The sequence below is a fragment of the Catharus ustulatus genome, chromosome Z (genome assembly GCF_009819885.2).
Source record: "Catharus ustulatus isolate bCatUst1 chromosome Z, bCatUst1.pri.v2, whole genome shotgun sequence".
In the NCBI taxonomy this organism is placed as follows: domain Eukaryota; kingdom Metazoa; phylum Chordata; class Aves; order Passeriformes; family Turdidae; genus Catharus; species Catharus ustulatus.
This window is the reverse complement of record NC_046262.2, coordinates 23,419,257-23,442,644: the sequence shown is the minus strand read 5'-3', so window position 1 is coordinate 23,442,644 and position 23,388 is coordinate 23,419,257. Positions and strand designations below refer to the sequence as shown.

Here is a 23,388-nt window from a genome sequence, read left to right as displayed (position 1 = left end):
GGGCGGGGACGGAGCCCCCTGCCACCTCCCCGAGCCGCGGCAGTGGTGGCGCGGGTCCCCCGCCGCCTCCCAGAGCCGCGGCAGTGGCGGCCCAGGTCCCCCCCTCCTCCCCGGGCTGCGGCAATGGCGGCGCGGGTCCCCCGCCGCCTCCCAGAGCCGCACCAATGGCGGCGTGGGGCCCCCCCGTCTCTCCCCCAGGCTGCAGCAGAGGAGGGAAGGAAAGAGCTCTCCCTCCTCTCTCCCCGCCCCCCCATGCTCCACCCGCGGTACAACAGAGTAACAATTTGTAACAATCGCAAAATGCCGGCTTTGCAGCAGCTCGGCTCGGCACTCTGGCTGGCACTTCTGAGGTTGCAAATGTCAGAAAATTATTCACATATTAGCTGCTCCTGAGTATTAGCCGCATTTCCGGTTTAGGAGCAAAATCTTAGTCAAATTGGTGCAGCTTGTATTCGTGAAATTACTGTATCTTGAGCAAACTACAGCTTTTTTTACTCTGATTGATGGTTATCACATCACAAGGAAAGACCTGAAGAAAGACTGCTTGCTTTTCTTCATCTTGATTACTCCCAATTGTTCCCAAAGCAAAAGCCCACCAAAGATTCTATCTAGGGAAGTTAGGTAAGCGTATTACCTGAAGAGAAACAGGATTATCTAATGAAAACATTTCTTTTCAAGTAACAAAGAAGAATATATGTCACATCAGCTGGTAGGTTCCAGAGTACAGTAGTTTCACGAATACAAGCCGCACGGATTATAAGCCGCACCCCCGGTGCCTCGACAATGTTGCTGTCTTTGTCAATAGATAAGCCGCACCCCGAATATTAGCCGCACTTTCGTTCGTCGCGAGAATCCGTGCGCAGCTTTCACAAATTGGCCAATTAGTAACAGGATCGCGGCATAGCGGGCTTTACTGGCTCGGGGCGGGGCCAGGCAGGCTCGGCCCGCTCATGGTTGCCGACGGGGCCGGGTGGCCCAGCTCAGCGCCACGGCTCGGCGGGGCTGGCCGGGTGGTGCTGCCGCCGCCGCCGGGCTCGCTGGCCCCCCTCTCCCGTCAGCACCGCCCCCCTGCCGCGTTCGCTCGCCCGGCTGGCAGGGCTGCCGCCGCCGGGCTCGCCGCCCGCCCCGCTGCCGCTTTCGCTCGCCCCGCTGCCGCGCCTCGCGAGCGCCGCGCCCGCCCCGCGGCGCTTTCGCGAGCGGCGCTTCGGCGAGCGCCGCTTCGGCTCGCCGCGCGGCGCTTCGGCGAGCGCCGCTTCGGCGAACGGCGCTTCGGCGAGCGCCGCTTCGGCGAGCGCCGCTTCGGCTCGCCGCGCGGCGCTTCGGCGAGCGCCGCTTCGGCGAACGGCGGTTCGGCGAGCGCCGCTTCGGCTCGCGCGCTTCGGCGAGCGCCGCTTCGGCGAGCGCGCTTCGGCGAACGGCGCTTCGGCTCGCCGCGCGGCGCTTCGGCTCGCGCCGCTTCGGCTCGCCGCGCGGCGCTTCGGCTCGCGCCGCTTCGGCTCGCGCGCTTCGGCGAACGGCGCTTCGGCTCGCGCGCTTCGGCGAACGCCGCTTCGGCGAGCGCCGCTTCGGCGAGCGCCGCTTCGGCTCGCCGCGCGGCGCTTCGGCGAGCGCCGCTTCGGCGAGCGCCGCTTCGGCGAGCGCCGCTTCGGCTCGCCGCGCGGCGCTTCGGCGAGCGCCGCTTCGGCGAGCGCCGCTTCGGCGAGCGCCGCTTCGGCTCGCCGCGCGGCGCTTCGGCGAGCGCCGCTTCGGCGAGCGCCGCTTCGGCGAGCGCCGCTTCGGCTCGCCGCGCGGCGCTTCGGCGAGCGCCGCTTCGGCGAGCGCCGCTTCGGCTCGCCGCGCGGCGCTTCGGCGAGCGACGCTTCGGCTCGCCCCGCCGGCAGGGCTGCCGCCGCCGCCGCCACCAGGCTCGCCGGCCGCCCCCTCCCGTCTGCACCGCCGCCGCGTTTCCTCGCCCTGGCCGGCACTGCAGGCCCCCGCACCGCCGGGCTCCCCCACGCTGCTGGCCCCCATTTTGCTGGGCTTCCCCCGCTGCCAGGCAGCCCCACCCGCCGGCCTTCCTGCTTCTGCCATGCTCCCCTGCACTGCTAGCCCCAGTTCTCCCGGGCTCCCCCGCATGCTGGCTCAGGCTCTGCCGCCCTCCCTGCCCCGCCCTGCTGGCTCAGGCTCTGCCGCCCGCCCCCACACTGCTGGCCCCGCCTCTGCCAGGCTTTCCCACCTCTGCCGGGGCCGGCCGGGCTCCAGCTTGGCTTGGGGCTGCCGCGGGCTCTCACTTCCGTGTTGGCAGCTTTTAGAATTTTGTTAATAGATTAGCCGCCCCGGAATATTAGCCGCACTTCCGGGTTTCCACCAAAATTTTGGTCAAATTGGTGCGGCTTGTATTCGTGAAATTACTGTAGTTGCAATGACAGAAGTCCATGGTCCAAGAACTGCACCTTGGTATCAATCTCTGCCAAAAATACCTGCAAGTGGCTGGTGAAACTTCAGCTATTATAAGAGAGGATCAAGTCTTCACATCTTCAATGATCTCACTATGACCCATCAGAGTTTTGAAGCTAGCACTCTCCAAGCACATTAACACCTGCTGTTTTCCAGAGATGTCTAGCAGCAGCATCTAGCACAGCATCTGTTTTTCCTGAGTCATCTCACTGTAGTGTGGATAACCATCAGCTATGATGTGAGATCCTGGAAGATCTTAGCACCCCCGCACCAAGCAATCATTTCTTGGCTAAACAAAAACAACTGGTGCTTTCTTGCCTAATACAATTTCAGAGTCTATCCATCATGTTAATTAGAAAAGGCATAACAAACTTCTATCCTACTTGTATTGCAAGAAAAGGAGCACACACAAGTGAGGAACTATGTGAATGCTTTGAGTAAGCAAAGATTTTATTAAGACATTAGCAGAAGGTAATTTAATCCTTTAAAGTTCTATCTTTGTTTTTTATTTATTGCTTCCAGTTATAATCTTATTATTTTGCTATAACTGAAGATTTTTATGCAAATAAGTGCTTAACTATTTTCAAATGTTTCCCCAAGACAAATTATGCAATGCCTTTGAATAAAATGCAGACAATTCTACTTTGCTGCGCTCTAGAGAGACAATATTACTTAGATATTTTTTAATGAAGGAAAAGTTCTAATTTCAATTTTCATTTCAACATATTAGATCTTCACACAACTAATCTTATCAATTGTGCAATTTTATCATCACTGCTACACTTAACCCTGTACACTGGCTACCCACCCGCTGCTGCTAACAGCTCAAGCTGTTTTTTAAGTTTGGTTATTAATGCACAAACTAGTGCTTCTGTTCTGTTCTTAAGCGTCGTAGGCCACCCCCACCCCCTTAGCTGGTCTGAAGGCACTGTTATGAATTAAGTTATATTATCTGTAACACTATCCAAAAAGCAATTCTAATTTAATAAGAATCTCTTTAATTCTTAAGTGCCACATTTTTAAATGGCATCAAACTTGAAAAGAAGAATACCTGTATTTTTTGCTGAATAAAGATAGATGAACTGTCTATAATGCTTTCATTCATATAATGCACTGATGATAACACAGATATAGTAGTTTAGCCCTGATAGTTGTCAGGCAGTAACGTATGGGAGCACAGGGGCAGATTAAAATGTAGGCAGAAAAGAATCATCCATAACTAACTGACAAACTTTAAATTCACTTATCTACTTTTTCTAGTAAAATACTAGCAGAAATAGAGAGGTTGTAGTAAATACAGACCTACATGAATGCAGATATTCTAAACTGATAGAGTCCATCAGAGTTGTAACTAAACACTAATTTTTGAAATTAGAAGCAAACATATTTTTCAGAGGCCATTAAAGCAAAAAAAAAAACCCAAAACCAAAAAACCAAGGCAAAGGTTTCTCACTGCATTGGTCATCAAAGTTAACACATGGAACAAAACACATAGGTTCAAAACAATGTGCTGCCAACAGCATTGACATCAAAGAAAATCCCTTAAATATGACCTATTTCACGTAAATTGGCTCTGCCATGGAAACCAGGGAACTAGAAACATTACAGTACTCCTAGCAACTATCTCTTTGCAAGAAAATACAGCTGCTCTTTGGAAGTATTTATTTTACTCTTCTTCCACTGGTCTCTTTTCCCAGATAGCCAGTGATAGGGCAAGAGGAAACGGTTTCAAACTGCACCAAGAGAAGGTTCGGGTTGGACATCAGGAAGGATTTTTTCACTTAAGATGGTTAAGCATTGGAATGGGTTCCACAGGGACATGGTAGTGTCACCATCCTTAAAAGTGTTTAAGAAACAACTGGATGTGGCACTTTGTGTCCTTAGCTGATATTTGACCAAGGGTGGGATTCAATGATCTTGGAAATCTTTTCCCATCTTAATGATTCAATGATTCGCTTCTGTTCTACAGTTATTAAGTACAAGTAACACTGATTTTATTTGTGCATTTAAAAGGCTCTCTTTGACAGCCTACATCTAGAGACAAGGAAGTGTAAATAATGTATTTATAAAAAGATCACAATGAACTATTTTGAATTTTAAAAATTCTTCCCTAGATCCTTCTTGCACTCTTCTCTAGTCAAAATGATATACATTTGGCACACACAGTGCAAAGAATCAGCAACAAGCATAGGGGATCAGGAAAATAATTTGACTTTACAAAGGATACCACAGTTTGCAGAGGGGGAGTTAAAACAACAAAGTTTGCAGTTTATTGAATGAAAAAAATCAGCCTGCAGTAATTTATTAACTTACTTATTCTATAATTATGTATTCCAGAACAATATCTCATTTTATAATTGCTAAATTTATGAAGTTGCCTTATTCTGAAAAGCCAATTCAGGCATCATTATTTTAATATAATGGGTCAAGTTACCACTTCAGTAAGCAGAGGCTGAACTGTTACATAAAAATTTTTCCAAAGTCAGGGTGATATGAGGAGAGGTTTCACTTTTCAAGAGAAGTCAATGAGACTACGTCCTCCTCTCCTTAAAACCTCTGTTTAAAAAAATTGTCTGCTCTGAACAGGAACTTGGTGCTCAGAAGAAAATATTCAAAAGGTATAAACTACTGAACGTCTTTGTTCCTTCATACAGTAGTAAAATTTCAGAGTTAGACAGCATGTGAAAACACAGAAAATATAACCAGAATTTCATTTACTCACCTCTGTTCCAAATCCTTAGGTCTTAGTCAACCGCTTCAAATGACTGGTAATACCTAGAGAAATAATTGACGCAAAATGTAAGAAAGGTACAGAGCCAAAAGTATCAAAACAACATTAATAATAAGTATTGGTGGCTGGAATGGTAAAAATGTTGCTTCTAAGAGATTACAGTAATTTCACGACTGTAAGGCGCACCCTTTTGACTAAAATTTTCCCTCGAACCCGGAAGTGTGCCTTATAGTCCGGTGCGCCTTATATGATGCACAAAGTTGTGAAATTTGCCAAACCAGAAGTGTGAGCTGTGAGCCGTGGGGGAAGCCGGAAGTGCCACGGCAGCCAGGTGGAGGCAGGCCTGGGGGCCCATGGCACCTCCCCTGCCAGGTGGAGGCGGGCCTGGGGGCACACGGCTGTGGGTGAAGGTGGGCCAGGGGGCCCGGGGCACCACCCCCCTCCGGGTCCAGTGGGGCCCGGTGGCTCGCGGCACCGCCCCTGCCCGGTACAGGCGGGCCCAGGGGCCAATGGCTGCCAGGCTGGGGCCTCGGCCAGCAACCGCGCAGGGGGAGCTGGGGGCGGAGCCTCGCTGCAAAAAAATAGTGCGCCTTATAGTCCGGTGCACCTTCTCTGATCTACAAAGTTGCGAATTTTGCCAACTCCCGGGGGGTGCGCCTTATAGTCCCGTGTGCCTTATGGTCGTGAAATTACTGTATATGCACATGGGTAACATTTCACTACCATGCCACTTCTGCTTGGCTAGAAATTCAGCAATCTAGACATCACTCCAACCATGAAGGCACTAAGAAAATGCACAAATCCCAGACTTCAGGAGAGTAGAGTTCAGCCTCCTCAGGGATCTGTTTGGTGAAGTAACCATGGGATAAATCCCTGAATGAGAGAAGGGCCCAAGAAAATTCACTAATCTTCAAGGACGTCCTTCAAGCTGAGGGACAGTGCATCCGAACAACAAGGAAATCAGGTAGAAATGCCAGGCCTGCATGGATGAACAAAGAGGTCATGGAGAAACATAAAGCAAAGGGCAGAAGCAAGCACAGGTAGCCTGGAAGGAATACAGAGAGAATGTCTGAGAAGCCAGGCCTAAGGCTAGGAAAGCTAAAGCCCTGATAGAATTAAACCTCACCAGAGATATCAAGGACAACAAGAAAAGCTTCTATGGATATGCTGGTGATAAAAGTAAGATGGGAAAAAGTAGTCCCTCTCTGGAAGGTAACAGGAGGTGTGGTTACCCCGGACATGCAGAAGGCTGAAGTACTCTATGACTTTTTTGCCTCCATTTTCACTGGCAAGTGCTCCAAGCTACACTGCTCAAATTGCAGAAGGCTAAGAAAGACTGGAGAGGGTCCAGGGAAGGACTAAGAAAATCATCATAGGATCACAGAATATCCTGAGTTGGAAGGAACCCACAAGCAGGGTCCAACTCTTGGCTCTGCACATGATAATCCCCAAAATCACTCCATATGCCTGAGAGCATTGCTCAAACATTTCTTCAATGCTATCAGGCTTGGTGCTGTGACCACTTCTCTGGAGAGCCTGTTCCAGTGCCCAACCACCCTCAGAGTGAAGAATCTTTTCCTGATAGCTAGAAAACAGAGCTTCATGCCCATTTCCCATGTCATATCACTGCATAGAAGAGAAAAAAGATAAATATCCATTTCAACTTGTGAGGAAGCTACAGACTGCAGTTACGGTTAGGGGATTGGAGTATTTTTCTTCTGAGGAAAGGCTGAGAGAGAAACCACCCACTGTAGGACAAGATCAGGTTTGCAACCATCCTCAGGAACAGAGGGTGCACAAGTCCATGGGATGTAATGGTGCAAAAGTCCATGGGACCTGATGAGATTCATTCTGAGGAAACAGGCCATTATCCACCACATTTCAGAAGTTATGACAGTCTGGTGAAGTTCTCATTGACTGAAAAAGGGGAATTATAACCTCAAGTTTTTTTAAAGGGGAAGAAGAATAAGACTACAAGCCACTCATTCTCACCTCTGTGCCCGCCAAGACAATGAAGCAGATCCTCCTGGAAACTATGCTAAGTCACATGGAAAATAAGGAGGTGACTGGCGACAGCCAATATGGTTTCACAAATTATGCCTGATTAATCTGGTCTTCTACGATGGGACTACAGAGTTGTAGATGAGGGAAGAGCAACTTATTTCATGTACTCGGACTTGTGCAAAACATCTGACATGGTCCTTGTCCCTAGATGGGAGAGAAATGGATTTGACAGATGGACCACTCAGTGGATAAGGAATTGGCTGGATGGTTGCAGTCCAAGAGTTGCAGTCAACAACTCATGTCCAAGTGGAAAGCAGTGCTGGTGGTGCTCCTCAGATGTGGTTTGGGGTAACTACTATCTAACATCTTTGTCAGGGACATGGACAGTGGGACTGAGCACACCTTCAGCAGTTTGGTGATGACACCAGCCTGTGTGTGGTCAGGACATGGGAGGGAAGGGATGACATCCACAGGGAACTTGACAGGCTTGAGAGGGGGACCTGTGCATCAAGCTCAACAAAGCTAAGTGTAAAGATCGTGTACATGGGTCAGAGCAATCCCAAGCACAAATATAGTCTGGGTGGAGAGATGACTGAAAGAAGTCCTGAGAGGAATGAACTGGGGCTGTTGGTGGGCTTTATAAGACCAGAAAGATAGTCATGTCCTGGACTGCATCCAAAGCAGTGTGGCCAGGAGAAAAGGGAACTGATACTCCCTATCTGCTCTGTTCTTGTGAAAACCCATCTGCAGTGCTGCTTCCAGCTCTGCTGCCCCCAGCACCAGAAGTACATCGACCTGTTGAACTGAGTCTAGAGGAGTACATTCACTGTGAAAACAGGCTAAGTGAGTTGGAGGTCTTCAACCTGAAGAAGAGAAGATGCTGAGGTGTTTCCTACAGGCCACCTGATCAGGACAAGGAAGTAAATGAGGCCTTCTACAGACAGCTGGAAGTAGCCTTAAAGTCGCAGGCTGGTTCTTATGGGATACTTTAACTACTCTGACAACTGCTGGAGAAACATCACAACAAAGCACAACACAGTCCAGGAGATTCCTGGAAAGCATGGATGACAAGTGCCTGCCACAGGTAGTAGGGGACCTCACCAGGAATGATGTGCAACTCAACCTCATACTAACAAGTAGAGAAGGCCTTGTTGCAGGTGTGAAGGCTGGGGGCAGCCTTGGCAGCAGTGATGATTAGACTGTGAAGTGAGTATCCAGTGAGGAGGAACCAGGGTAGCAAGCAAGACTGTAACTGTGGACTTTGGGAATGTTCCCACAGGAACAGGCTTTGCAGGAAATAGGGGTCAAAGACAGTTGGTCTTCCTCCAGGCTCAGAGTGAATAGAGAGGCTGTAAGAGTAAGATGAAATGACACAAGGAAAGCCAAGGCCCACCTGAAATTAAATCTGGCCAAGGATGTCAAAGAAAACAAGATTAAATTCTTCAACTATATCAATAACAAAAGAAAAATAAGAATTATGTGGCTCTGTGGCTAAATGGAGGGAAGGACTCTGGTAACAGAGAACGAAGAGAAGCCAGAAGACATTTCACTTAATGTCTTATTTGGTTTAGTCTTCACTGAAAGACCAGTCCTCTGGATTCTCTGGCCCAGAAGACCAGGGTAAAGCAATACTGGATTGAACACTTTCCCTTGGTCCAGAAGATAGGAGTAGACATGACCTAAGCAAACCTGACATCCACAAGTCCATACATCCTGACAGGATGGATCTATGACAGCTGAGAGAGCTGGCAGACATGACTGCGAGGCTGCTCACAATGGAAAAAAGCAAATGTCAACCTAGTGTTGAACAAAGGAAAAAATGAGGACTCAGGGAACGAGCAGCCAGTCACCTTGATCCCTGGAAAGGTGATGGAGCACCTCATTTAGAATGCTATCCACATGGGTGATCAGGAATAGTCAGCATGAATTCATTCGGTTAAATCCTCTCTGACCGACCTGCTTGCCATCTTTAATTAAACCAGTATCTGGAAGGATAAGGGTAGAGCAGTGGATATCGTCTGCTTCGATGTCAGTAGATTTCCTCAGAGAAACTCAGGGATGTGGGCTGGATGAGTGGACAGTCAGGTGGATGGAGAACTGGCTGAATAGCAGATCCCAGAGGATCAGTGACACAGGGTCTAGTTGGAGGGCTGTCCCCAGCGCTGTCCCTCAAGGTTCAATGCTGTACTGTTTAACTTACTCATCCATGACTTGGATGAAGGGGCAGATCTCTGCTCAGCAAATTCAGAGGACACAAAGCTGGGAAGAGTAGCCAATACCCCCAAGTGCTGGATAGGCTGAGGGAGCTGGGCCTGTTCACCCTCAAGAAGAGGCAAGTGAGGGGGACCTCATCAACGTCTATTAGTATCTGAAGGGAGCATATCAAGACGATATATCAGGCTCTTCTCAGAGGTGTCAAGCAATAGAACAAGAGGCAATGGGCAGAAACTGATGCACAGGAAATTTCACCTGAACATGAGGAAGAACTTCTTTACTCTTTGGCTGACTGAGCACTGGAACAGATTGCCCAGAGAGGTTGTGGATTCTCCCTCACTGGAGATAATTCAAGAACTGCCTGGACACAATCCTGTGCCATGTGCTGCAGGATGCTCCTGCTTGAGCAGGGAGGTTGGAACACAAAATCCAGTGGTTGGTCCCTTCCAACATAACCCATTCCCTAATTCTCAGCCTTTTAGCAAATTTCCAGTACCTGAAGAGGGCCTAAAAGAAAGCAAGAGAGTGACATTTTTGCAAGAGTAGCGATAGAACAGGGGGTAGTGGCTTTAGACGGAAAGAGGGAAGGTTTAGATTAGATGTAAAGAAGAGGGTGGTGATGCACTGGCAGAGGTTGCCCTCCAAAGTTGTGGATGCCCCATGCCTGGGGTTTCCAAGGCCAGACTGGATGGGCTTTGAGGAACCTGGCCCAGTAGAGGATGTCCTTGCCTACAACAGCAGGCTGGAAGCAGATAACCTTGCAGATTCTTTCCAACTCAAACCATTCCATAATTCTGTGCTCTTGTGATTCTACGAAGCAGTAATACATAAACTAAGTATACACAAAATCACATCTTTTTATCTTCCTCTATTTTGCTAACAAAGTATACCAAGATCTGAAAATACATTTAAGGTTATTTACATATTCTGTAGCAATTTATAATAACACTTTAATATCAGGTATGACTTATCAGGTATGACGGAGGAACAACTCTAAAAGTTCCTAAACAAATGCAATACAAACCAAAATTACATACATAGCCTGGTCATCCCAAAAATGCACCTCTAAACTTCTGCCACCCTATTTCATGGAACTAAGCAATGACAAACCCAAATTCTTGTACCTGAGATGAACTAATCCCTTGGAGAGACTGAGCACTGGCTACCCAGGACACACTTTCCTCAAACAGAGCTGGGGGTTTGGGCAGAAAGTGGTCTAAACATGAGCCAACAGTTAGCCTTGGTAACAAGAAAGGCCAAGAATATCCTGGGATATGTCTACAGGCTAAGATTCCACTAATAATCTACTATTCAACTTCAGCCAGCACTATCAGGAATATGCATCTTGAACAGTTTTGTAACCCCACTACCAAAAAGTATTAAATTAAGGTTATGTTGATTCAGCAATACTGAAATACAGAATTTCCCACAGTAACAGAAAATCCTGTATTTTTATACATTCATCAGGACAAGATCTACGAAGAACCTCCCCTTACATAAACGAACAAAAGTCGAAGATCAGTTCATTCTTACAAAGGAACATAATTTGGCCTTGGTGAAGATGGTTAAAAAACAGAAAAGCTGGTGCAGAACTTCCAACAAAGCATGTTTCTGAGGACAAAGGAAACTGTACTAGGAGCACTGCAAATACAAGCATAGCTTAAAATGGCTTATGAATTCCTGGCACATAGAATATTCCTTCAGGAAATAAATAAAAAAGGAAACAACACCAAAAAACACCAAGTGACTGGACCAAGTAGCTGTGATTACTTCAACTTTTCTGTCTCAAAAACAGTTAGCATGGCAATGAAAATACAGCAGGTTAGCAAAGTCTGAGACCAGTTTTCAGAAACAAAAAGGACCAAATATTTTTCCTTAAACTCAAATACCAAAAAATGCAGGATAGATTTTAAGTACATGTAAACAAACCTAATTGTCAGAATAATGCATTAAGTGGCACTTTTAAGGAAAATTTCTTTGCTTGAAGTCTGACCTCCCTAAAAAAAGACTAGTACAGGCAGGGAAGACAGGATCAGCCCACAGAGAAAGCTGTAGAAAAGCCTCTCTCTCAGAGCCATCCACCTGCCAGGGGCACAGCAATGTTCTTCCCCACATGTGCACAAAAACTATAAAAAGCCCTAAAACTTTGAAAAAAGAGGAAAGTCAGTATTATATTTTAAAAGACTCTTTCCTGTCACCACATTGGTGGCAAAGTTAGGAAGAAAAAAGTCCACACACCTTCCACTATCCCATCACCACACAGGTACTTCCCTTATGCTTCAAAAGGCAAAATACTCCCAAACAAATCAAAATGGGAAAAACACATGTATGCTCTCACTCTTTCTCATAGGTGTACTTTTAAGTTTTGCAATAGCTCTGACAGATTTCTAGAATAGTTGTCAAAAATAGACAAAATCTCTTTCTTCCTTTCTACTCAGCTAGCTGTAAGTTTGGTTGTATCAACTCCACCCCTCCAAAATAGGTGGAAATACTACATTCTTCATTTTTAGCTCCTTTCTCATCTGCAAGGGATAAATGTCTTACCAAAACTAAGGGACAAAGAGTCTCTATAACAAGCAGAGCCATTGATTTAAAGTTCTCTTATTTACAGCAACAGGAGAATCAAATAGACTGGACACTGCTAAGAGAACACAATGGGTTTGACAACATTCCCATGTCACGTACCCTGTTTTGGACACAGTAGGAAGTGGGTATACTTAGGCTCCCCAGTAAAAATACACTAAAAAAAGAATACAGATATATCTGCTGTATCTTAAAACATCCTTTTCAAGTAGCTTTTTCTTTAGATATACTACTGTGTGATACTTCCATGTGTTATATAATGGCAAGTCCTGAAATCAAACAAATATTTGCTTACTTCAAGGTTTGTATGACCAATTATGTCACTATGAATAGAAATAATGCATTCAATGGGCTCTTTGTCTTTTGCCATCAATGCAGAACAACACAAAACGAAATAATAATTTTTTTAAAAGTAGTATTTCATAGGCGTCATTAAGGCTACCTTCAGAAATAACAGCAAAACAAGATAGACAAAGTATGTTCTTTAGGGATACACTGATAGTAGGTTAAAAAAATCTCTCACAAATAAAATCACCCTCTAAATTAACAAGAATGCTAACCATAGGAAGAAAACAGCTCAAGATATACAACACATTTTTTAAACATTTCTTCTCAGGCTCATTATTTTCTCTTTCACACAAACCTACAAAGAATAAAAATCCAGTTTTCCATTTTGTATTATCTACCTAATGTGTTCAATCAAGAATATCATTCTACATACCTATATGCATGTAATTTAAAGCAAATTCAAGAGTTATATAGAACAGCTTAATTTACAAGCTGTTTCAAAGAGAAGAAAAAATCCTTTTTCATACTACAAAAATATTTTCCCCAAATGCACCTGTCTTGAAGTTTACACTTAATAAAAGCCACATGTACTTCTAATACACTGATCCCTGCTCTTAATGCCGGTTTTCTCACTGCACCACCTTAACCAAGAAAGCAGCACAGCAGTTTCATACATCATTAAAATGTTTAAACCAAATAATACATTTTTATAATCCTAGCAATTCTCACAAAACTAAGCAAAATAAATACAGAAGCTTTAAGAGACCTGCACAGCAGATGAAAGATTGCTTTTAGCCTTTTACCTAATACAGTAACACTGACTAGTAAATGAGTCAAATGACCCTTTTTAAACAAGCCGGTCATTACTAACCAAAGCAAAAATATGCAAATTTGGCTTTAGAAAAGTTATTATCTAATATTTGGTTTGGCTTCTAAGGTTTGTTTTAGCTAAGCATAAATCTTTATTTGAAGATAGTAATATAGAACATCAGCCATGAGCCCAATCCCACATTCACTGAAATCAGTGGGAGCTCTTATCTTTAGTGTTATCCGCAAGGATAAAAAAATACAGTTTATTTTAAAGGCAATGTAAAGGCACTTTACAAGTTCAATTTACAACATGCTTCTCGAGTCACATCTCTGAGTCACAGGGATTATAAAGCAAATGGCAAGTCCTCCTTCCACAGCTGCACCATGAGTTACACTACAGCCAGTGCTCCTGTCTTGCCCGGTACAACCCTCTACCAAGTCAAGGTAGCCTAAGCTTTGCAGCAGCATCCACGAAGTACATCTACAGCCACTAAAATTGTTCCTTGGCTCTGTTTTGGCCATAAGGCTGCCCTAGCACTGAGAAGAACCAGACAAGAAGTGATTCAGAAAGCAGCTTCACCTGGGGCCAGAACTGCCTAACAACATGCTGCCTTGCAGAGATGATGAGAGGGACAAGTCCCACGGGCAGTCCAGCGACCATTGGACACAGGTCACCACCACAACAGCTGGGGACTGGAACAGGCACACTAGCAACACAGCTCCAAAATGGACTGATGGCACCAGGCTGGGCAGAAACACAATTCTGGGTACTCAGGTAAGAGCACGGGCAGGACCCAGAGGAGACTGAGGCACATGGGTGCCCTGGAGCCCTGTCATACGGTTGCTACTCAAATGCTCTAACCAGTGGCATGCTGCTTAGCAGTGAGCTACAATCAATTGGCAAGCTCTGGCCATTCTTCTGAAATGTCAGCTGGCTTAATAAGTAACAACTTTTGATGAGTATTTATTAGTATTTGAATTATTGTTCCCAGATTACCACACACTGGCCTGCAAACCCCGAAGTTTACAAACAAAGCTGTCTTCTGGCTGAAGTGGAAGAGAATGTCTCCAAGGGAGACAAGTCAGTTATCTTTTCCTCAAGGTCTAGAGATGGCAACTCTATTTATTTTATCTATTTTGTTATGTCATAAGCAATTAGAAAATTCTTTTATTTAATCTGTACCACACATGCTCTTTAAAGCAACAGATGTAGGACTTCTTTGGTTTTCAAACCCACACCTCCTTTTCCAGCCGAAGTTATAGTCAGAGTATCATCATGGTGATGCGACTATAAGAAAAGAATGAAACACATTCCTGCATTTTCCAGTAATGCTGCATTATGACTAAATTAGTAACTAGTTTGTTTGGAGGTTTCATCCTAAAAAAACCCAAAAAACAAAAAACCCAAACAAACAATCCCCCCCAACCAAACAACAACCCCAAAACAAACAAAACAAAACAAAACAAAAAGCCAAAAAAATCGCCCCCCCACAAAAAACCCCCACAAACAAAAAAACCACGCCCAAAAACAAAACACCAAAAAACCAACAACAACAAAATTTTGAACTTTCCTTACATTTGAGAGAAGATATCTAACAAAGCAACCAAACACAGAACTAGGGCCCAACTTACTAAGACACTAACAAGCTGTTAAAAGTCCTCAAAATACAAATTCAAACTTCTCTATGGTGTCAGAAAACGAAATTGTTTACGCTATGCATATACTCTACATTGAACTAACTTCCATGGCTTCTTCACGGCTTTCATCTACATTGAAGCAATGAAAATACACACACAAACAGTAGTTTACCAAATTAAAGCACCCAGGTGTAACCTGTGACCTTCTTCCACTGAAAAACTGCTTTTTAATCATGAAAGACTTCAGTGATACACACAATGATTTTGCTAAGTGACAAAATCTTGAGCTTAGGTCATTCAATTTGACATCAAAGCAAACCTCCTTCTCTCAGTAGTTTACCAGGATATTATCCAGCTAACACACCTATCAGGCTCTGAAGACCTTAATTCAAGGCTAAAACTATCACATATTAATTACACATTAAATTCTATTCAGCTCTTCTACAGCTTATGTCTTAGGACCCTTCTTCAGTCTTGTAAAATAACAAAACCCAATATCCAAAACCTAAACCCAATGTAAGAAAAACTAAATGAAGATGAGACTGAGCAACATTACATGTGCCTTTCTTGAGCATTTCAGTAAAATAATGTTATAGACATGAAAATCCTTACTCAAGTCCTGTCTGCCCAGTTAACAGCCCTGGAGAACACCCTGCAGTTTCTGCAGACCTCCAGAAGAAAGTCCTGAGCCATCTCCATCCAGCATGCTTTTCCAGCTGGAGCTTACAAACCCACAAAGAGGCACTTCCTCTGATGCTAACCCAAGGAAATGGAAATGAGCTAGCCACTGCTTGGTAAGTGTTAAAGAGCATATTTAATTTGCAGATGGGAGAATTAACTAGCCCTGGGGATGGTGGGAATTGAAGAGCAACAGCAAAAGATACTGTAAAAAATACAGTAATTGTGGTTTTGTATACCACAGTGATGCTGTTTTTATGCCTTTTAAATTTTTGTCATTTTAAGTTTTTTTCTGAAGCAAATTTACTTAAACATTGCTAAAGAAAATACCTTTTCAGAACTATTCTGGTAATACTAAATCCAGGTTTAGTTTTCCCCGAAGTCAATAACACCCTCTTCAAAGACTGTCACAGAATGCATTTTTAAAGAAGTTATAAATACCCTTTAAATTCCTCCAAATATTTTAAAAATTATTACTTAACATCCATTTCTGAGTAAAACTGAGATATAAGTTCTTGACCATCTGAAAGAGTAGGATTTTGACAACAATCACTCAAGAAAAACAGCAGAGATAAGAAAACTCTCTAGTTCTGTCAGAGGCTGATGACATGATATAACAAGTTCAGAAAATAAACAAAATTCTAAAAATTAATGAAACAAGCATACAAGGAAACAAACTCCCTTGCTAAAGGCCTTCTACAAAGATCTTTTTTAAAGTATATTAGCATACCTCTCACTCACCTCTCAGTAAAAACATTAAACAGCTTGAAGCTGTCCCAAACCCCTGTGTCAAAACCAAGTCATGCAATCTAAACCCATTTAAAATATTACTCATCAAAAATGCTGTTTCTCATTTGAGTTCTATTAGCACCATACAGACCTATTATCTGTATCCCAGGCAGAATTAAAGGCAGAAGTCAACTACATTAATAAGTCCTGATAATGCACATAATATCTACATCGACCACACTCACAAAGCCATGTTCAAAGAACATTAAATACGTAGTCATTTATTTCATTTTAGACAAAGGCTAAAAAACAAGATATGGGGGTATAAAGATGTTTATTTTGAATGTTATTATCTCTTTTTTTCTTCTGTAAAGCATATAAACAAAATAATATCCATGAAAGAAAGTTATTTTGAAAGAAAACATGAAAATTAAAGGTCAAGCAGACCTCCCCAAAAACAAAGAAAAGCAAGAGATTGGTCACTTCACAAAGCACAAGTAAAACAGCCCTAGGAAATCCATATGAAAGATTTGTTTAAACAATATATAAACTCTGGTTTAAGTTTCACAGATCTCTCTGAAAGTCAAGCTAAGAGTCAACATGCCTCTGGAACATAACAAACATTTCTGAAAGTTCCTTCTGTTCTCTCCACCTCTCAAAACACTGTATTTTGCTATCTTAGTAGGAATTAACATTTTGATTGGCTTTGGCCATTTGCTTACTACCAGAATAAACATAATGATGAAAGCGAAGGTGAGAAGTTAAGGAACAGCCTGTGGGAGGCAGGAAAATGCATCATTACCATTCTCCTCATGCCCCACTTCAAGTGTTGGGGGCAAATCTGTTATTTTCAAGCCAAAAAACCATACACAGCTGAGTCCTTAGCTTTTTTAACCTTTCAATATAATATAAGGCTAAACATCTAAGAGAGTTTCAAAACTTTCAAGGAACTACTATAAACCCTGAAATATGGCATAATCTTGTCTGCTTAATCAAGTTCATCAGATTTAAGAAGCAATAAATTAATTAGAGTCTCTCTTCACACCCCCACTCCCTTTTTGTCAGAAAGACAAATTATTTCCAGGCTACACAGGATCAAGTAACTGAAAATACTCAAATACATGTAAGCTACACATTTTAACAACAAATTCAATTCAACAGCAGCAGAAAATGCAGATTCCTACGAGGAGGTACTATTTTTCTAGGCCTACACATACTTCAAAGAGGGCAACCACACAAGGAACAAGTATCAATAGTTTCTTTTCCATGAGTTTTCTTATCAAGTAGGAAAAAATATGTTTCCAAGAACAAGAATCCAACAATTCCTTAGGTCTCAGTTACCTTCTAATGCACTGTTCCATAATAAGAACTCTGTAACGTTGAAGCTTGAAGTTCCAGAGTCCCCAAATAGTGATGCTTTCTCCCTCAAAACTAGCTTTCTGAAGTAGTTGTATGAGCTGTCTTAAGTTATTTTTTAATGAATGCTAAGGTTTAGAACACAACATGAGTAGGTTTTCCGACATAATTGCTCTCTTATGGTTTTCCAGCAATTGAACATTGACTTCAAATCTCTTACAGGCAAAGCTGACCGGTTTAAGTAATTGTTTTTGAAAGCACACAGATGATAAGCAGCTACTCCTTGGTATCTTTACAGCATCAAAAGAGCTCTCAAATAAATGAAAATTTAACATACATACACAATCTCTTTCATATTCATCCACATAATATAATGTAGCTCTATTCAGGTGGTCCCCTAAGGTTTTTGCTCTCTAGAAAGAGTTAAATATCTGAAACAGACCCGTGTCTTGTTCATATATTAGTATTGTTTTCAAAGGGCTGTTCAGAGAATGAAAACTGAGAACAATGCAAATTCTCCACTCCATGCTCAACTAACAAGGCATCCAATCAGTTTCCACTGAGTTCCAGTTCATTTTGTGTCCAGATGTAAGTGATTAACAGTACATTGTTTGAAACTTAATTCCACATCTGTTCTTCTGTGGGACTTGGGAAACAGATGAAGCTTTCTGACAATTGTTTGCAGAGTAGATAATCGCAAGCATGTGTAATGGTATCCCAAAGTGCAAAACACCATGAGTCTAAGAAGCTTTTTTTGCTGAATGTTTTTGTTGCTTTCCTAAGTAAGATAAAAAAATAAGATGCTCTTGGATGGAAATGATTAATACATGCTTAAGAAGTCATTTTCTATAACTAAAAAGGCAAAGCAAAATCCAGACCTTCTTCCTAAAGGTCATCATTTCACATCCTAGTACTGTACTCAGACGGCAAAAATTAATTTTATGGCCTATCAGGTAACCTTTAAAAGTTATGCAGAAGTGGCAAATTCCTGCAGAACTACAACAGACAAAATACATTGTTTTGTCATGGAGTACTATAGTAGTGAAAGAATGTTCCAGGCTGTAACAGTATGACAGTCAGCATCTTTTGAATAGATCACAGATTTAAGTGATATGGGTGTATTTTCTTTTGATCCCTAGAAAATGTGGATAAGCACAGAAAGGAAGACTAGATAGGAACTGTCCACTATATTTGCCAAAACAAGTGCAGACAGCATCAAAGCACATTGGAAAGTGTTAGGCTCAAGAAAGCACTTTTTTTATGCAAGATGCAGTTATACTGAAGAAATCTGCCACAGTTTGCTCTGGATGCTTAATTCCACATTTGCTCAAGGAACAATGAAAGGAATTACCAAAGCAATGATCCACTGATAGCCATTAAATACAAGTGCTTCCTCCAGTAAGTCCTCAAGACAAAGAGCAGTTGAAACTATGAAAACATCAGTTCAAATTTCCTCTGTAATTTAGGCAACTGTCTATTACCAGATACTTCTAATTACAGTAATTTCATGTCTATAAGGCGCACTGGATTATTAGGTGCACTTCCGGGTGTCGGCAAGTTTCCGAACTTTTGCTGATATATAAGGCGCACCGGACTATAAAGTGCACTTTTTTTTTGCAGCAAGGATCCGCCACCAGCTCCCTCCATGCAGTGTCTGGATGAGGTCCCCGCCTCCACCCAGCAGCCGTGGCACCGCAGGTCCCCGGGCTCGCCTGTACCCGGCAGCCGTGGCACTGCAGGCTCCCAGACCCGCCTGCACCCGGCAGCTGTGGCACTGCGGGCCCCTGGGCTCGCCTGCACCCGGAAGCCATAGCCCCGCGGCCCTGCCTCCACCCAGCAGCCGTGGCCCTGCCGGCTCCCCCTGCGGCTCACACTTTTGGGTTGGCAAATTTTCGAACTTTGTCCATATATAAGGTGCACCGGACTATAAGGCGCACTTCTGGGTTCGGGCCAAAATTTTAGTCAAAAGGGTGCACCTTATAGTCATGAAATTACCGTACTTTATTTACGGTCTTAGGCTATCACCTTGGACCTTCATCTGACCTCCACATACAACAAGTGCAAAAGTTATGTTATCTACACTGATTGAGAAAAAATTCACAGGGACGGCTCAGGATAGGTAAAAGACACTGTTTTTAAAAAAACTTGTTCTAATTAATTCTGAGACTAAAGTAAACTACCAAGATTAGCTCATTTGGTTAGAGCATGGTGCTAACATGAAGACTGTGCATTTAACCCCCTAATGGGCCACTCCCTGAAGAGCTGGACTTGATGATCCTCGTGGATCCCTGCAACTCAGAATATTCTATGATTCTGTAAACCATTAGGTAGGTATATATAAGAATGCCTCAGAAAAAGGCCAAAATTTCAATTCAGTCACACACAGATACCAGATACTGCTGCCAAAAGCTACCATGGTACTGTGAACTTCCAAATACTTGGTGTTTTCTTAAAAGGGCACATGTCTGAGATATGGAATTCTGAGATACTGGAAAAGGTGTTTTCAGACTTTTCTACACAATAATTAAGATGAAAAATATGGATGAAAACAGAAGCTCAAAAAAACCCCAAAAAACCCAACTCAAACAACCAAACAAAAATCATAACATTTCATTTGTAAAATAAGAAGTATCATTATTTTTAGTTCTGTATCACACACACATGGGTACACACAGACACCCCCCAAGTACTGATGAGAGATGAAACCAGGTTAAACCTGGGTAGTTCCATGTGCCCAGTGTGTCACAGCAGATGAAGCAGATGAAGAACGAGAAACAGAAACTTCCTAAAATGAAAGCAAGAAAAGGTGCAGAAGAAATCGAGTTCTAATAACATAATTCACATAATTTATGTAAAAAATAAACTATTCAGATAAGGAAAAATGAGGTCTGTCTTCTATAGAAAAGGACAGTGATGGGTTCTAAAAGTATTCCGCTCAACACAACTGCTGACACTACTTAATTAGGACAGCCATTTAAAATGCATGCAATAACCAATTCCATAAATTAAAAGGCATGAAGAGGATGCACTGCATATTATAATTATAAATTTTCATTTTCATTATGTAACTTAGAGAGTATCAGAAAAGTAATATTCATAATACAGAGCATATGATCAGATACGATTGTGCTTTCAAAGAAATGCTCCTAACAAATGGAATTCCAGTCACTACAACATTAAAAAGATAAGCAATATGGCTTGCCAGAGATTAAAATAAAACAAATATTTTTATTTATACAGGAAAAAGTAGGCAGGTTATGCAGATACGATTATCCTGCCCATCAACAAACTGCAAACAACAACAATTTTGAGTTTCAGTCTATGGTTTTAAATGTCCTTTTTAATGTAAAGAATCACTGAAGGCTTTCTGAGGCAAGTGAAGATCAGAAAAGTCATTAATGGTCTGAAGAGAGTATCAAGTGAAGAACAAAATTCCCTGCTACACATATAACCCAACAGCACCAAAACTAAGTATCCATGCTGCTGAGTTATGCACCAGACCTATGCAAGTCCACTTACTTCAGGGAAATGTCCCAAGGAAGAGTTTTGACTCTTCCATTTGCTGTGAGCACTGAGAGTACTTCTATTTTTTTAGCTTGAGTACCCTCTGCCAACAGCACTTCCTAATACTACGGCACATATACATGCATATGAAAAAAAACCAACCAAAAAACCCAAAAAAGCGCCACATCCCCATATTCATACACAAAGGCTACAAGCATATCTGCTTTAAAGATCATTATAGGACTTTTCTCCAGTTGTGACCAAAAAGCTAAATGCAATTCAATACACATACAAGTCCCATGGGTCTCTTCCACTTTGTCCTTCTGTAATTGTACTAAAAGCTTGTCTGGAGTCTTTCCCTCAGGCATCTGGAGTTGACACTTCTCCTATTTATCTAGCTAAAGAAAGGTCCCCTGCTTCTTCCCTGCCAATACCATGAAGAATTTAATGTATCAGCAGGGACTCAAAGCTTGAAACTCGATCCAGTATTTTCATAAAATGATTCACAGACTTGCACTGAGTTTTTTGCCTTAAGAGCAAAGGGTTTCCATACAGCAATTTGGGGCTAGATTAAACCACTCATGTTTCCATCAGCGGGGGAGGGAGGAAGAGCACCATAACGTGCAGCCATCAAATTGATTTTAACATCCTGAGACAGACAAGAAATTCCTATTAAAGTCCCTTCTAAAAAAATCACAGCAGTTCTTTAATGACTCCTATGAAGCAAGAAGGGATGAACACAAAGCAATAAAGAGCAAATTGAGGAAATAAAATAAAATGGAAACCAAGAAAAAAGTTTGTTTTTACTTTACAGGAGGGAAGACAGTGGTTTGGAACTTAATTTCGCTCCATACCAATACCTGAATAACAATGAAGAAAAATCAATGGAGAATTTGTATCAAAGGAGCACTGATGCGCAAAGCTGAACCAATTGCCCTTTTTGTATCTACACAAGATGACAGGTACTCAACACAGAAGGACATACTATTCTATCACATATACTGAGGAACTTGTCAAATGCTCGACACCACCTTCACTTCTATTATAACAATAAGTGAACTGAGCAACAGCAAGGTTGTTATTCTAATTTTCTGTTATCTTTTGAGAATGAACTACTACTACTTTGACTTTGAAAAATTGCTTGCTTGTGCAAAACAGCATCTTCCCTTTCTTTTAAATTCAAAATGTCTTCCATTAACACATTAGCCAAATGTCCAAGTGCGCAAAACATGAAACCTACTTACATTAAAAAGCCTTATCCCAGGCTTTCTGAAATAGATCACAAATTTACAGCATGTTTTCTTCCTGTTATTTAAAGAAATATAAAATGATAGCTCTCAAAAATGGGGGTCTTTTTGACCACCAGAAATCAGACAGAACTGCTATTCATCTTAAATAATGTGAAGTCTCAAAGAATATTAAGCATCTTTTTAATTGTCAGGGCACTCACCATTAAGATCATAAAAACTCTTTTCATCTTCCAAATTATGAATCAAGGTTACTAACATCTCTCAGAGAGTTGGGACTCATAAATTTCATTTTTTTATTTGTAAGAAAGAAGTAGGTTGTTATAGAGACTAATCCAGAAGCACAGCAGAAACTAAACTCATCACATGATAAAATGCCTGGTTTGCATATAATGATGCATTCACAAAAATCATAGAATCACAAAAGAGTTAGAGATGGAAGGCATCTCTGGAGATCATCTCATCCAACCCTCCCTGCCAAAGTAGGGCCACCTAGAGTATGTGACACAGGAACGTGTGGGTTTTGAGTGTCTCCAAAGAGGGAGACTCTATGGTCTTCCCGGACAACCTGTTCATTGCTCAACCACCCTCATTATAAAGAAGTTATTCCTCATATTGAGCTGGGAACTTCTCGTGTTTATTGCCATTGGTCCTTGTGCAGTATGTGGACACCACTGAAGTCTGGCACCATCCTCCTGGAACCCACCTTTAATGTATTTATATGCAGTGAGAAGATTCCCTCTCAGTCTTCTCTAGGCTAAAAAGGTTCAGCTCCTTGTAGGCAAGATGTTTTCAGGCCCCTCAACATTTTTGTGGCTCTACTGAAGGATAAGGACTGAGGATGGACACTGGAAACACAAGGTGCATGTAAGAGAAAGACAGTTTTCACTAATAGGAACTATGTGTCTTTACAAGTGATAGGTAGGATAGCCTTCACAAACACTGAATGCCCAGAAAGGATACCAATATGCTAGAATAAACACTGCCAAGTTTTTGCAACTTCTTCCCATTTTCTGGAAACAAAGTTCATCCAGATAAGGCCATTCAAGATTCTCCATCCAGGTGCAGTGTTCAAGCTTCCAAAATTGCAAGCCATCTAGAGGAAAGGCTACTTTAAAAAATTCAGTCATTTAACAGTATCTGTCCTTACTCTGTCTTCTGAATACAGTA

General features: G+C 42.7%; 1 protein-coding gene across 4 annotated transcripts in view; it reads right to left on the bottom strand.

The window, feature by feature from the left end:
- The window catches only part of LHFPL2 (LHFPL tetraspan subfamily member 2), a 139,926-nt gene that overhangs the window by 63,866 nt on the left and 52,672 nt on the right, over positions 1 to 23,388 (bottom strand). For all 4 annotated transcript variants that reach the window (XM_033086060.2, XM_033086059.1, XM_033086062.2 and 1 more), the window contains one exon: positions 5,159 to 5,211. The gene's annotated coding sequence lies outside the window, so the exon portion shown is untranslated. The remainder of the gene's footprint in view (positions 1 to 5,158; positions 5,212 to 23,388) is intronic.